The sequence below is a fragment of the Myxocyprinus asiaticus genome, chromosome 11, assembly GCF_019703515.2.
Source record: "Myxocyprinus asiaticus isolate MX2 ecotype Aquarium Trade chromosome 11, UBuf_Myxa_2, whole genome shotgun sequence".
NCBI lineage: Eukaryota > Metazoa > Chordata > Actinopteri > Cypriniformes > Catostomidae > Myxocyprinus > Myxocyprinus asiaticus.
In genome coordinates, this window is record NC_059354.1 from 26,095,113 (window position 1) to 26,107,496 (window position 12,384).

Consider the following 12,384-nt stretch of genomic DNA (forward strand, 5'->3'; position numbering starts at 1 on the left):
ACAGCTGTAGTCCCCTGATAGTGCTGAGGCTGCAAAGACATTGCAATCTTTGCTAGCACACCAAACTAAAAGGAGAATTGACATGCCTGTACTAACATACTAGATATTTTCCCCTAACGTTATGTCTAATTGAACTCTGGATTTAGAAAAGGTTCAATTTAATTAGTAATATTTTATAAGGTCAATAATCTTAAAGACAAGAATGTCATTATGGACTTTTAACCCTTTTCTGTAGAAAGAAATACTTATTTTACTGAATCTGAGTTAATATAATAACCAGTGATGGACTTACTAATCAGTGCTGTGCTGTAATGTTTGAGAGTGTTTTTAAAGACATATGGTACTTGACCTCACGTATGTTACTGTATTTACTTTGCCATCATCTCACATCAGTCTTTTCCACTAAGTTAATGCCAAATACTATTATATAATTATACATTATTTTTATCTAACATCTTTTGCTGCAAGCTACAGAATAGTGTTGGAATGTAACTGACACTTACAAAACACTGTTTGTGACATACATCACAACTGTTGGCTTTGTAAAACTTACCTTAAAGAACTTGCCTAAGTCCATGCCATCAGAGCAGCTGAAGACCACACACTGTTTAGATATGGCTTTGGCCAGATCTTTTTTGGTTTCAGTCTTTCCGGTACCTGCAGCGCCCTCTGGGGCTCCACCCAAATGTAAATGTTTTACCTCAAAACAAAGTTTGTGATGTTGTGATTCACTTTGGAGCTGGTTGGTTTGGTTCATGGCTTAGAACTCTTTTATGATGGATTTTCTGAAAAGTCTATGGAAAAAAAAAAAAATGAATGGGAAAAATACTTCAGGAGCCAAGATCCTGAATAAGTGGGCGGGGCACTTTTGCACTCTATTGATCTGTTTCATGTGACGTCACTGTGTGACTGCGTCAACATGTTTGTGACCAAAATTCCATATGCCTTCAATGTGCTGCACTGTGGGATGACAAAAGCCTTCCTCAGGAGTTAAAAGAAGCTCTTACATTCATACAGATGGGATCATCATAGACATTTTTAATACTGTAACTAAATCAGACCAGAAAACAACACAAAAACAATTGTAACTTTTGAATGAGAGATGTTTACAGTGATGTACCGGTGGGCATGTGAACCGCCCGGTAACACATCAGACTCGCTGGCATATGGAGATGAATTGTGGATAAAGTATCTTTAAATGTCTGCAAAAGTTCAGTTTGCCAATATTTGTGCTATCTTTAGACCTGTATGAACTTTTCCTGGGACTTGGCATTGACCAAAAGCAATTTTTGATGTTTTTCTTGGTATCATTTCTCTGGTGTTTTCCCATTCACTGCCATTGTTTCCTCCCGCTGATGGTCACAGATATGGCGGCTGTGGGGAAAAGTGACGTCACTGAAACAGGTCAATAACCACATACACTATCTACACCGTGAACTTAAACATAAGGTCACACACGCATACACACTCACACTTCATTCAATTCATTCATTCAAACTGACTTACAATCCATTAACAATCCATCCCTTTCTGTACCAGGGAGGCCAGCACATCTCAGGAATGAACGTCAAGCACTACCAGTACTCCCAGTGTCACTCGGTTCTGTTTAGACAGCTTCCCACACACCAGGGCCACAATGTCATCTATCTGAGTATTGTTCTGCTCCAGATAGGCCTGCAGAGCCTGATGCAGAGTGAAGGAATCATTCAGTCATATAAGGGGATATTATGTAAGGGATCATGTACAGTGAGATGGCCACTATTGTAAAAATAAACCTAGACAAGGGGTTTATTTTGCGATAATGACCAGCCGATTTTACATCATCCCGCTTATTACATGCCTACTTACCAAATAAATGAATAAATGAACACGAAATACTGATCTGAGTTGAGATTATTTTATTATGTGAATGGAGAGAAACTATTGCAGCTACTGTATGTAGAAAGTCAGTTGCCTGGGACAACAATCAAATGTACTGTGAAGTGTTCATTATACACAGATATTTGGGAGAATGTGACAAATATTGCATTGTTATGTATGACATAGAACTTTGGTCCCTTTTCAATGGCTTCATAAATGTCTTTTGTCCAGTAAACCTGTGAGACACAGAGTACTGTCTGACCCAGCCAGGCCCTGACCCAGTTGATCCTCGGGTCTTTGGGATATGCTTCAAATGCCTCTCCTATCACCTGACAGCCAAGAAAAGTGTTTTACATTCTTTTACATTTTCAAGCATGGCACAGACATGGTAAGACACATAGTGCTGACACAAAAGTGTTCATCTACTCTGACTTTTCATTGTTTATGGTGTTTTAGTGAAAATGTTACCACTTAAGGCTCTACAAGGTAAATAATTTTCAGATAAATAACCTATTTGATTTGGCATCCAATGAAATAAGTATGTCATGGAGAACATATATGGATGTGTGTGCATTCATTATGCATTTTTTATAAATTAATTTAGAAAATAAAATTATGAAAATGTTGTCATAGGTAGCATAAATTCAATTAAATGCATTGCCCTGTTTTCAAGTGCATCCAAAAATATAAAAAAGTCCAAAAAGGGTGTGAGGGTGAATACTTTTTAGAGGTCCTGTAAGTCATGGTATCATTACCTCTCTCAAAAACAGAAATCTGTCATTGTATGGACAAGCAGTTACCTGTGTCAAAGATTTATCAACAGAACAGCAGTTTTTCAAATGAACCATGCCAAGTAGAAGCCAGACTAAACTAAACTGACTTCAATTATTGGTTCAATTCTGCTATTCAGGAGACCACTGATTCAGGAAGAGGTTACATATTTCTGTACCTTGTGAATGGAGCGGAGTATGCCACTCTCCAGCTTCAGGAGCCATTTCTCCACCTGCCCGCAAGCTTTAGAAGTAGAGAAGTATTTTAGAAGTATTGAGCAGCTCCACCACCTCTCCTTCAATGCTCTTCATATGAGTGATATCCAAAACATCAGTGAACACCATACTAGCAATAACCTCAAAACACTTCTTCAGGTGGGGTTATACCTTGAAATATTAAGTAACGAAGCCATGGCTGTTGCCTCTTTTCAACTGACATTTTATATTTACACTATGTGTCATCATCAATAACACTAGGAAGACATGTCAAACTAGGCCATGTAAGAACATATATTAATAAATCTTAAAGACTTGAGATTAAAGCTACACAGAGTGAATGTTTCTTATTTCATGTTATAGTGAATTACATCTAGCCTACAGTACATGCTACATCAAGGAGGAAATTCTCAGGTGTACTTAACCCTCTGAAACAATGGGACTTATAAAACAGTTTGTAGCTTCTGATAACCAATAAACACTAAAATCTAATAAACATCAGTGATTTCACATCAGTGTAGCTAAATGAAAATAAGAACATATCCAAGCTATATTTCAGAAGCGTGACTTGCAGCTGTAGTAACATTTCTATATACAGTTTCACCACTTGAGGGCTGCACTTTCTGTTCTTCCTGAAAATTTAGAAAAAGAAGCAACACTACTCAAAAGCTGACCCAAACTTGCATCACCTTATGGTTTTTTGAATAATTGATAAAGAAAAGACAGATCTATCGTAGTTCTTATACAGTCATCCAGCCTAGACAAATTATGAAGCAATCTATCAACTACCTGTAAGAAAATTCCAAACAGCAAGAATACTGAAAATAGAATCATTCAATATCAGTTTTGAAGTCTGAGGTCTGTAAATCATATTGTTTCTAGAAATGTCTCTACTACATCAATTTCCTTTTGAGCACATGGAAAGAACGAAAGTGGAGAGGAAAGAATGTGAATAAAATGTGAGATTAACTCACACCACACTAAGACTTCTGGCAAGATTGCCTGAACAAAGCCCACAGAAATCCTGACCCGGTGAAATTATTTCAAATACAACCTGAGTACTTTCCACAGCTTCACAGTACCTGGTTGGTTCTTTAGTCTCAGGGAGGATCTCTAGCAGCTCATCATTGGACAAGAAGAAGAAGTTGGGGAAATAGAGTCTTTTCTTCTCCAGGTATTCATTCAGTCCTTTCAGAATGAGTTCCAGCAAATCGTTGCTGTTTTCATCTTGTCTAGCATTTTTTCAGTGGCTATCACTGCCAGGAAATGCTTGTCCTAAAAGAGAAACACAATAGAAGATCTGACATATTCAAATTAGTATGACGATGGACTATTTTCGATCTTTTGCACAGTTACCTTTTAACTTCAATGTCTTGTAAATTTCAGATGGACAATATACAGTGGGTTAACTAGATAATATTGGTTAACTGAAGAAGATGTGAGTGTGGTGTTTGCCCATCCAAAACTCACCACTATGAGCACTGTGTGGGTGATTGCTTACTTGATCAAGCCAAAAAAGAGCTCATCCCTGAGTCTCAGTGAAACTCTGGTCCCTATGGCTTGAGTACATCATTTAATTTAAGTCTATGGATTTTTTTTTTAATGTATATTATTGTCTGCCAGTAGATAATCATAAGTCTAGTCACTTAGACAAGTAATATCACACTTCTTAACAAGCTGAATGATTTGAGGTATCATTCATGTCTATAGCACAAACAGTGTGGGATGAGTAATGCTCTGAAGTTTAATACTAGAGTTAGAACTTTGTTTAAACACATAACCCTAAATATGAGCTATAGCAATAGTGATACTTGCCCAAGCAAGCCCCACTAACAGTTGTATAGTTCAGCACATGTAACCATAGCTTTGCATATTAGAATGAGTCCTAAATGAGGTCTCCGGAGTGTGTGAGATGTTTTCAAATTCAGCTGCAGTAGAGAAGCTCAACAAGCCTTTCTTAACTTTAAAATCTTGGGTAATGAGATATCATAATACTCCTTTTAATTTGTTGCCCTCTGAGTTCAAATAAATCTAGGGATGAAAAGAGGGCTAGAGCAAACCTGCAAAAGTGTGAGTAGTCATCATAATTTAATGCTTCAACAAAAGAGCTCATTTATAAGGTATTTCCTACAAGGAAAACTCATCTCTCAGTTTCTGATTTTCAAACTTTCCCCCAAAGGTTGTCTGAAGGCCATGTCCTTCATTAGAGAAAAAGGAAACAACTGGATACCCCGCCCCCTCCTATTCCACCCCTCACAGATGCTGCTCACCTGTAAAGAGATAATAATTGCTTTTTTCCCTTTTCGGATTGCTATTGATTTTCTATTACCTACGGTGACTAGACTTGAAGCGCTTACGAGGAGATTGAAGTTTAACGATCACTTTTGAATGACATAAAGACCTGAGTTTTCTGATAGAGACTGGCAGTAATGAGGGGTTGTTAATAACCACAGCCTACTCAAGATAACCTTTTAAAAATATAAAACGATGCCATTGGATTGCTGTAATGAAAGAGAGAGAGAGAGAGGATGTTTTATATGAAATACTGTTTTAATTATTCTCTCTCAGTCACGCTGAATTACATTGGAGTGAGAGGATGAGTGCTAACGGAATGTGCCAGATTGAGATTTTGAAAATCCTCCGCTTTCTTTCACAGGGTGTAGAAATATGCAGATGGGCTGCTCAACACATTCTGATATTCACAGTTACTGATCATGTTGTGCTCTTTCATTTAGCATTGTAAAGAAATGCCTCAGGTCTCAGAACAGCTTCATATGTGTTCAGCCCCCCTACAATTTTATAAAGCAAAGAAAAACTGGGCTCAGAACTGCATCTACGCCAATGTTTCCTCCACATACTGCTGTTATTATAAGCATCTCTTTCTAGTATTTCTTTATGTACTGCTGCTCATCAAACCAGCTTCCCTGTAAAGCAGCAACAGGCAAGAGCACCTGCCTTACAGCTGAAATAATATGTTTGCTTTTCGGAGAGCATCCATTTATGGCTTATAATATGGGACGGAAATCATGGAGAGGTGTAGGAATTATTCAAAAAGAAAACATCCTCAAGTAAACCCGAACTTTGAATTCGATTAAAGAATGTTTATCTCCCCTTATGTCAAATGGGGAAAGCAAGAAACACATTAGAAAAGAGTAACTGCAATTTGGAGGAGGCAGGCAGCCTTGTGTTCCATAGATAAAGAGAGACACTTAGTGGACATTCTGATATTGCAGTCTTATTGCGCCTCGATTAGGTACCTCAGTGTCAGGCAGCATCATTTAACTGAATTGCTTTAGATGTTTCCTGTGCATAATTCAACACAGCTAAACATTAAGAAAAAATTCTGATTGTGTCTTTGTGGTTATGTCTTAGCTTATATATAACAAAAGTTCCCATTTCAGTCAGTTTTTGTTGACTGCCAGCAACTAGTCTCTACAGGGTCTATGATGAATTCAGTGGCTGGAATAAGTGTGGGCAAGAAAAAAAAGTTGTTTCGACTCCTCTCAAAGAGGATTTGTCAAAGGTACAGACACACATTTTCTCAAACCTTGAGAGAGGGAAGCAGTGTGCCCGTGCTGTTCGGCGACCTCATTATCTGCACACTCGCGAATCTCTCCAGACAAAATCCATAATTCCTATTTGGTGACTATTTACATTTAGAAGGGGACAACAGATATTGATGCCTCTCAGAGCACTGAGACTGGGGTTGTGAATTAAATGCTAAAGTCTCTAGATGAGTGAATGTATTTGGGTGCCGGTATGATAGCTCTGCCACATTTGTCATGAACACTCTATTGTTTCACATAAACATCTCTAAAGACATGTCATGAAAGAAAGAAATATGAACACAGTATCTTAAAACTGCTCATATATTGGAAATTTCTGCAATCAGAGATAGAGCAGGAGATAGAGCATCTCAATGTCACAAGTAAGAAAAAAAAAAAGTGAACATGCAATTTAATGTCAGAAACCCCAAACAGTTACACTTACTTTGTACAAGTACTATGACATTTGATGTTAAAAGCAACAGTAGTAAAATAGCAGTCTCACACAACAAACTGACACTCTCAGCTTCCTGTTGCCCATATATGGGCTGCCCTGTGAACACGCAAATTTATTGACAGGCAGAAAGTGTCTCAAAATCTTCAGATTGGCTACAAATTCCTGTGTGTATTTTTTTCTGCCGTTTTCAGAACCTAGTGTTCTCACAGAGACAGGTGTGATATTTAATGATGTTATATGTTTAAAAGTTGCACATGTGGGGTTTTGTGGGTCACCAAGCTGACTTGTTTCATTGTGTCTCTCCAGGTTTTGTCCACGGCAGTAAAGCGACGTCCCTCCTCGGGCATCTGGGCCATGATGTCTGGGGAACTGAAGATGGGTTCAAGATAGAGCCAGGTGCCCTGAAACTTCAACCACTCATCCAGAATTTCTGCAGCAAAAGCAGCTTACCCTCCCAGTCCCTGAGATACATTCATACAGATATATTCACAGTAAATTGATGTATATTAGACAGATTACTAACAACTGCTTCCTCTATATTTGCATGTGAAACCTGAGGGTTTTTCTTGTAGTAGACATAAATGTGCAATGCAATTCTGGCCAATCTACCATCTGTGCAAGTACTGAATGTTTATCCAATACACTTAGAAGGCGCTATTGCTCATACTGATGGGCAAAATTTGATACTGGAGATATAGTGGGCTCCAAAAGTGTGAAGCCACTTGTGAAATTTGAATTTTGCATCGAATTTGAAGTTTTTCATTACAAATAATTTTATGATCATTCAAAAGGATTTACCCCACAATAAGTCCACAAAATGTGAATACAGTGTGTCGATTCAGTGAGGGCCTACTTATGAGTTAAAGGGATAGTTCACCTAAAAATGTTAAGTCCTGTCATCATTTACTCACCTTTATATTGTTCAAAACCTATAAGCCTTTTTTCTTCTTTTGAACACAAAAGGAAATGTTTGCCTCAGTCACCATTCACTTTCATTGTATGGAAAAAAGATGCAATGTAAGTGAATAGAGACTGAGACTAACATACTGCCTAACATCTTCTTTTGTGTTCCAAGGAAGTAAGAAAGTCATACAGTTTAGAGTTTGGAACAACATGAGGGTATACAAAAATGGCATACACACACACACACACACACACACACAAAAAGACACAAAGGGGAACATTTCAGTCAATTAAGCCATCTCTATCAAGACTTTAATTTGTTTCTTTCAATCTTGTACATAATGTGCACAGATGAATGCTAACATGAAAGGACAGTTAACTCTTTCAATAAAAAAATAATATCTCTGAACTTGCATGAGAGAAATGTGCTCCTTAAAGGCTTCCACTTCGGCTTTCACACAGGTTGCGATGTGAAGAGCTTTGGGTGAGTCCTGGAAGCTTTTCTCAAGCTTGTACAGGGAACGGATGGAGTTATCCACATCAGCTTCTAATTTATCCGGGCTGACAGCTGTGAGCGGCCTGTTCACCCACTGTCCATGCTGGATCTTAAACTCAGTTGCCATCTCATACAGGTGTAGGTATGGGAGCAGGCAGTCTTGAACAGTTTTGCGCTGATGGTACTGAGAGACAGGCCAGCCAAAGGCCTCCTCCTCCTGGTTGAAGCCCCTGATCTGATGAATAAGAAAGTGTAAGAGTTTGATTGTGTAGGTGCAGTGCAGTGATAAGAGTGTAATTCTTAGCGCCACTCTAAAACCCAACTGACAAATGCAGTAAACATTTATTTTATCTGCACTGTAGATTGTGTGAAATCGTGTCAAGTCTGTTTAGATATTTGCACTAAGCTTGGCTTTGAACATAACCCTGAAATTACACATGAAAGGAGGTGTAAGGATAAAAAAATATATTTTATAATTGTGAAAACAATTCCTACTACAACTCTCAGAAGTTATGGAACAGCTCAATTTAAAGGGATAGTTCACCCAAAAATGAAAAATGTTATGCTCAGTGATGTCACACAATGACAGTTTATGGTGACCACCTCTTCAAGCTTCAAAAGGATGCAAAAGTATAAATCAGAAGTCCAATAAATTATTCCATGAGACTCAAGATTGTTATGAAAGCATATGATAAAGTTCGGTGGAAACAAATCGAAATCTAATGTATTATTTAGTGAAACTGTTGACCTTTACTCTCCTCTGCACATTAATAAGACCACACAAGACCAGTAGTTCACGCAGCCCGCTGGCGAAATGGGGCATTCAAGCGGAAATGCATTTTATTTATCTAAAAACAGGTCCGCCACAGTGATACTAAAGAACAGAACACAGTTGCACACAAACCAGAGAACCAAACTTACAAAACATGTCAGAAGAGTGTGTAGTCCAAGAATAGATGTATTTATATGCCCAGCCTTATTTTTTTTAACTGGAGTATTCAATCAAACAGAGAGACAGAGGAGGCGGGAATGTCTGTCACCTGTTCTCCATTTCTGAACCTCCATCTGAAGAGAGCGATACGTCAGCGAAACATTCAGTAGGTGTAACATTCTCTGCCAAAATCAAGTAATTTGTAACTGTCTCATGATATGCTGGCTTCAATATACTGTTATGAGAACGTTTTTGGACTGGTGCCATTTCACAGCAGGCGGGGTTACCCGGAGCAAAGACGAAAATAGAAATCAAGCGAACAGTAGAATGTACTGTCGCTCGTCACGGCTAGTTAGGACAAAAACATCCTGGTTACCTTCATAACCTCCGTTCCCTGATGGAGGGAACGAGACGTTGTGTCGATGTAGTGACACTAGGGGTCACTCTTGGGAGCCCCAAACACCTCTGCTTTTTTGAAAAAAGGCCAATAAGAATTGGCGAGTGGAATTTGCATGCCACTCCCCCGGACATACAGGTATAAAAGGAGCTGGTATGCAACCACTCATTCAGGTTTTGTGCTGAGGAGCCGAGACCAGGTCCCGGCCATTTCAGCGGGTAGTTCAGCATTGTGGCAAGAGGGACACAACGTCTCGTTCCCTCCATCAGGGAACGGAGGTTACGAAAGTAACCAGGACATTCCCTATCTGTCACTCACTCGACGTTGTGTCGATGTCGTGACACTAGGGGTCCCTATAAAAAATGCCACAACTATCTGAACTGTGTTACGTGAACTGGTGGTGTGTGATGGGCAGACTGCTGTGTGCCTCGTAGCCAGCGCACCAGGCCGTCACGTAACCTCCCCCAAAGCTCTTATGAGCATCGATGGTCCATCAGGAACAAGTCGACTGCCCAACTATAGGGACAGGCTAGCCCAGCCAAGGCCTCTTTCCCTCTCTTTTCTCCCCAAAAAGAGTGGAACTTGTTAACTGACTGGGAGCCATAAGTGTCTGCGTCGAGTGTCCCTCCCAAGGGGAAGACACCACGGAGACCACACCCCACCCAAAAAGGGGGGGGGGTATTTTGAGTGGAATATGTCACATGGTCTTACCGAGTCTTGTCAGAAGTATGTCATGTGGAGAGGTCCCATGGAAGGTCCTACCCGAAGGGGGAGGAGTTTCTACAGAGCATGGTGACTGGGGGCAGAGGGGCCTCTGCCCAAGGAAGACGCAGTTTGCCGACAGGGAAACGATTTTGTGGAAAATATCACATGGGGTCGCCTTCGGGGAACCAGCACATGTGGAGCACCTACCTCAGTACAGGGGCTCATTAGTGCATGTACTGGGCTGGTCAGCAAGTTTCTTTGCAAACTCAACTGCCAGAGGGCTAAGGAAGAAAGTCATCCAGGGATAACAGTCTGTGAACACAACTGGGAGTCAAGTGCGCACATCTTCACCTCAAGGGAGGGGAAAGGTGCTATGCACAGGCTGTACACCTGGCCAGCTGTCCTGGAACTTACCTGTTCGTGCCTGCCAATACACGGGACGAGACCGGCTCAACCTGGAGATTGTAGAACCTCGCAAAGGTGTTGGGTGCTCTGCAGATGTCTGCCAAAGAGGCGCCACTGGCCAGGGCCCAGGAGGCCACCACACTCCTGGTATAGTGGGCTCGTAACCTCGCAGGGGGTTGCACATCCTGAGCCTGATATGCCATCGTGATGGCATCAATGACCCAGTAAGCTACTTTTATTTTTTTCCTCTGTTTGCAGACAGCGCTTCCTTTCCGCTGTCCACCAAAGAAGAAAAAGAGCTGCTTGGAGCTTGTAAGGCTCTGCGTGCAATACAAATAGAGCCCTAGCCTGAGTGATCGTGTCTACCACCACGGGTGGTAGGCCACTTAGGTCTTCCACGTCCCGTCCAGGGGCCAGATGTGGAGATTCCAGAGGTCTGGTCGTGGGTGCCAGATGGTGCCCCGTCCCTGAGAAATAAGGTCCTTCCTCAGGGGAATTCATCAGGGGGGATGCTGTCGTGGGGAGCATGAGATCTGAGAACCACGTTTGGTTGGGCCAGTAGGTTGCTACTAGGATGACCTGCTCCTCATCCTCCCTGACCTTGCACAGGGTCTGTGCATGTAGGCTCACTGGGGGAAATGCATATTTGCGTAGTCCAGGGGGCCAGCTGTGTGCCAGCGCATCTATACTGAGGGGTGCCTCGGTCAGGGCGTACCAAAGTGGGCAGTGGGAGGATTCCCAGGAAGCAAACAGGTCTACCTGTGCTCGACCGAAGCGACTCCAAATCAGCTGGACCACCTGAGGGTGGAGTCTCCACTCTCCCCTGAGAGTAACCTGATGTGACAGCACGTCCGCTGCGGTGTTGAGGTCGCCCGGGATGTGAGTGGCTTGTAGCGACTTGAGGCACTGCTGACTCCAGAGGAGGAGACGGCGGGCGAGTTGTGACATGCAACGGGAGCATAGACCACCTTGATGGTTGATATACGCTACCGTCGCTGTGTTGTCCATCCGCACCAACACGTGCTTGCCCTGGATCAACAGCCAGAACCTCCGAAGGGTGAGCAGTACTGCCAACAACTCTAGGCAGTTGACATGCCAATGCAGCCGCGGGCCAGTCCAGGAGCCAGCGGCTGTGTGCCCATTGCATCTGGTGACCCAGCCCGTCTTGGAGGCGTCTGTTGTAACCACGACGCACCTGGAGACCTGCTCTAGGGGAACCCCTGACCGTAGAAATGCAAGGTCGGTCCAAGGGCTGAAGAGGCGGCGACTGATCACGTGATGATCATGCGATGTGTCCCACGGGGCCATGCCCATCTCGGGACTCAAGTCTGAAGCCAGTGCTGAAGCGGTCTCATATGCATCAACCCGAGCGGTGTGGAACCGCTGTCCTCCATCTGAACGCCTTCAGACAGTACAGCACCGACTGCGCGCTCTTGTTCGTGAGGCGCGCTGTCATCAAGACTGAGTCCAACTCCAAACCGAGAAAAGAGATGCTCTGAACCGGGGAGAGCTTGCCCTTTTCCCAGTTGATCCAAAGCCCCAGTCGGCTGAGGTGCCGAAGCACAAGGTCCCTGTATGTGCACAGCAACTCTCGAGAGTGAGCTAGGATTAGCCAATCATCAAGATAGTTGAGGATGTGGATGCCCACTTCCCTTAGCAGGGCAAGGGCTGCCTCTGCGACCTTCATGAAGACATGAGG

At 42.2% G+C, this 12,384-nt stretch overlaps 1 pseudogene; it reads right to left on the reverse strand.

The window, feature by feature from the left end:
• Nucleotides 1-12,384, reverse strand: part of LOC127448003 (dynein axonemal heavy chain 7-like) — a 105,378-nt pseudogene that overhangs the window by 57,119 nt on the left and 35,875 nt on the right.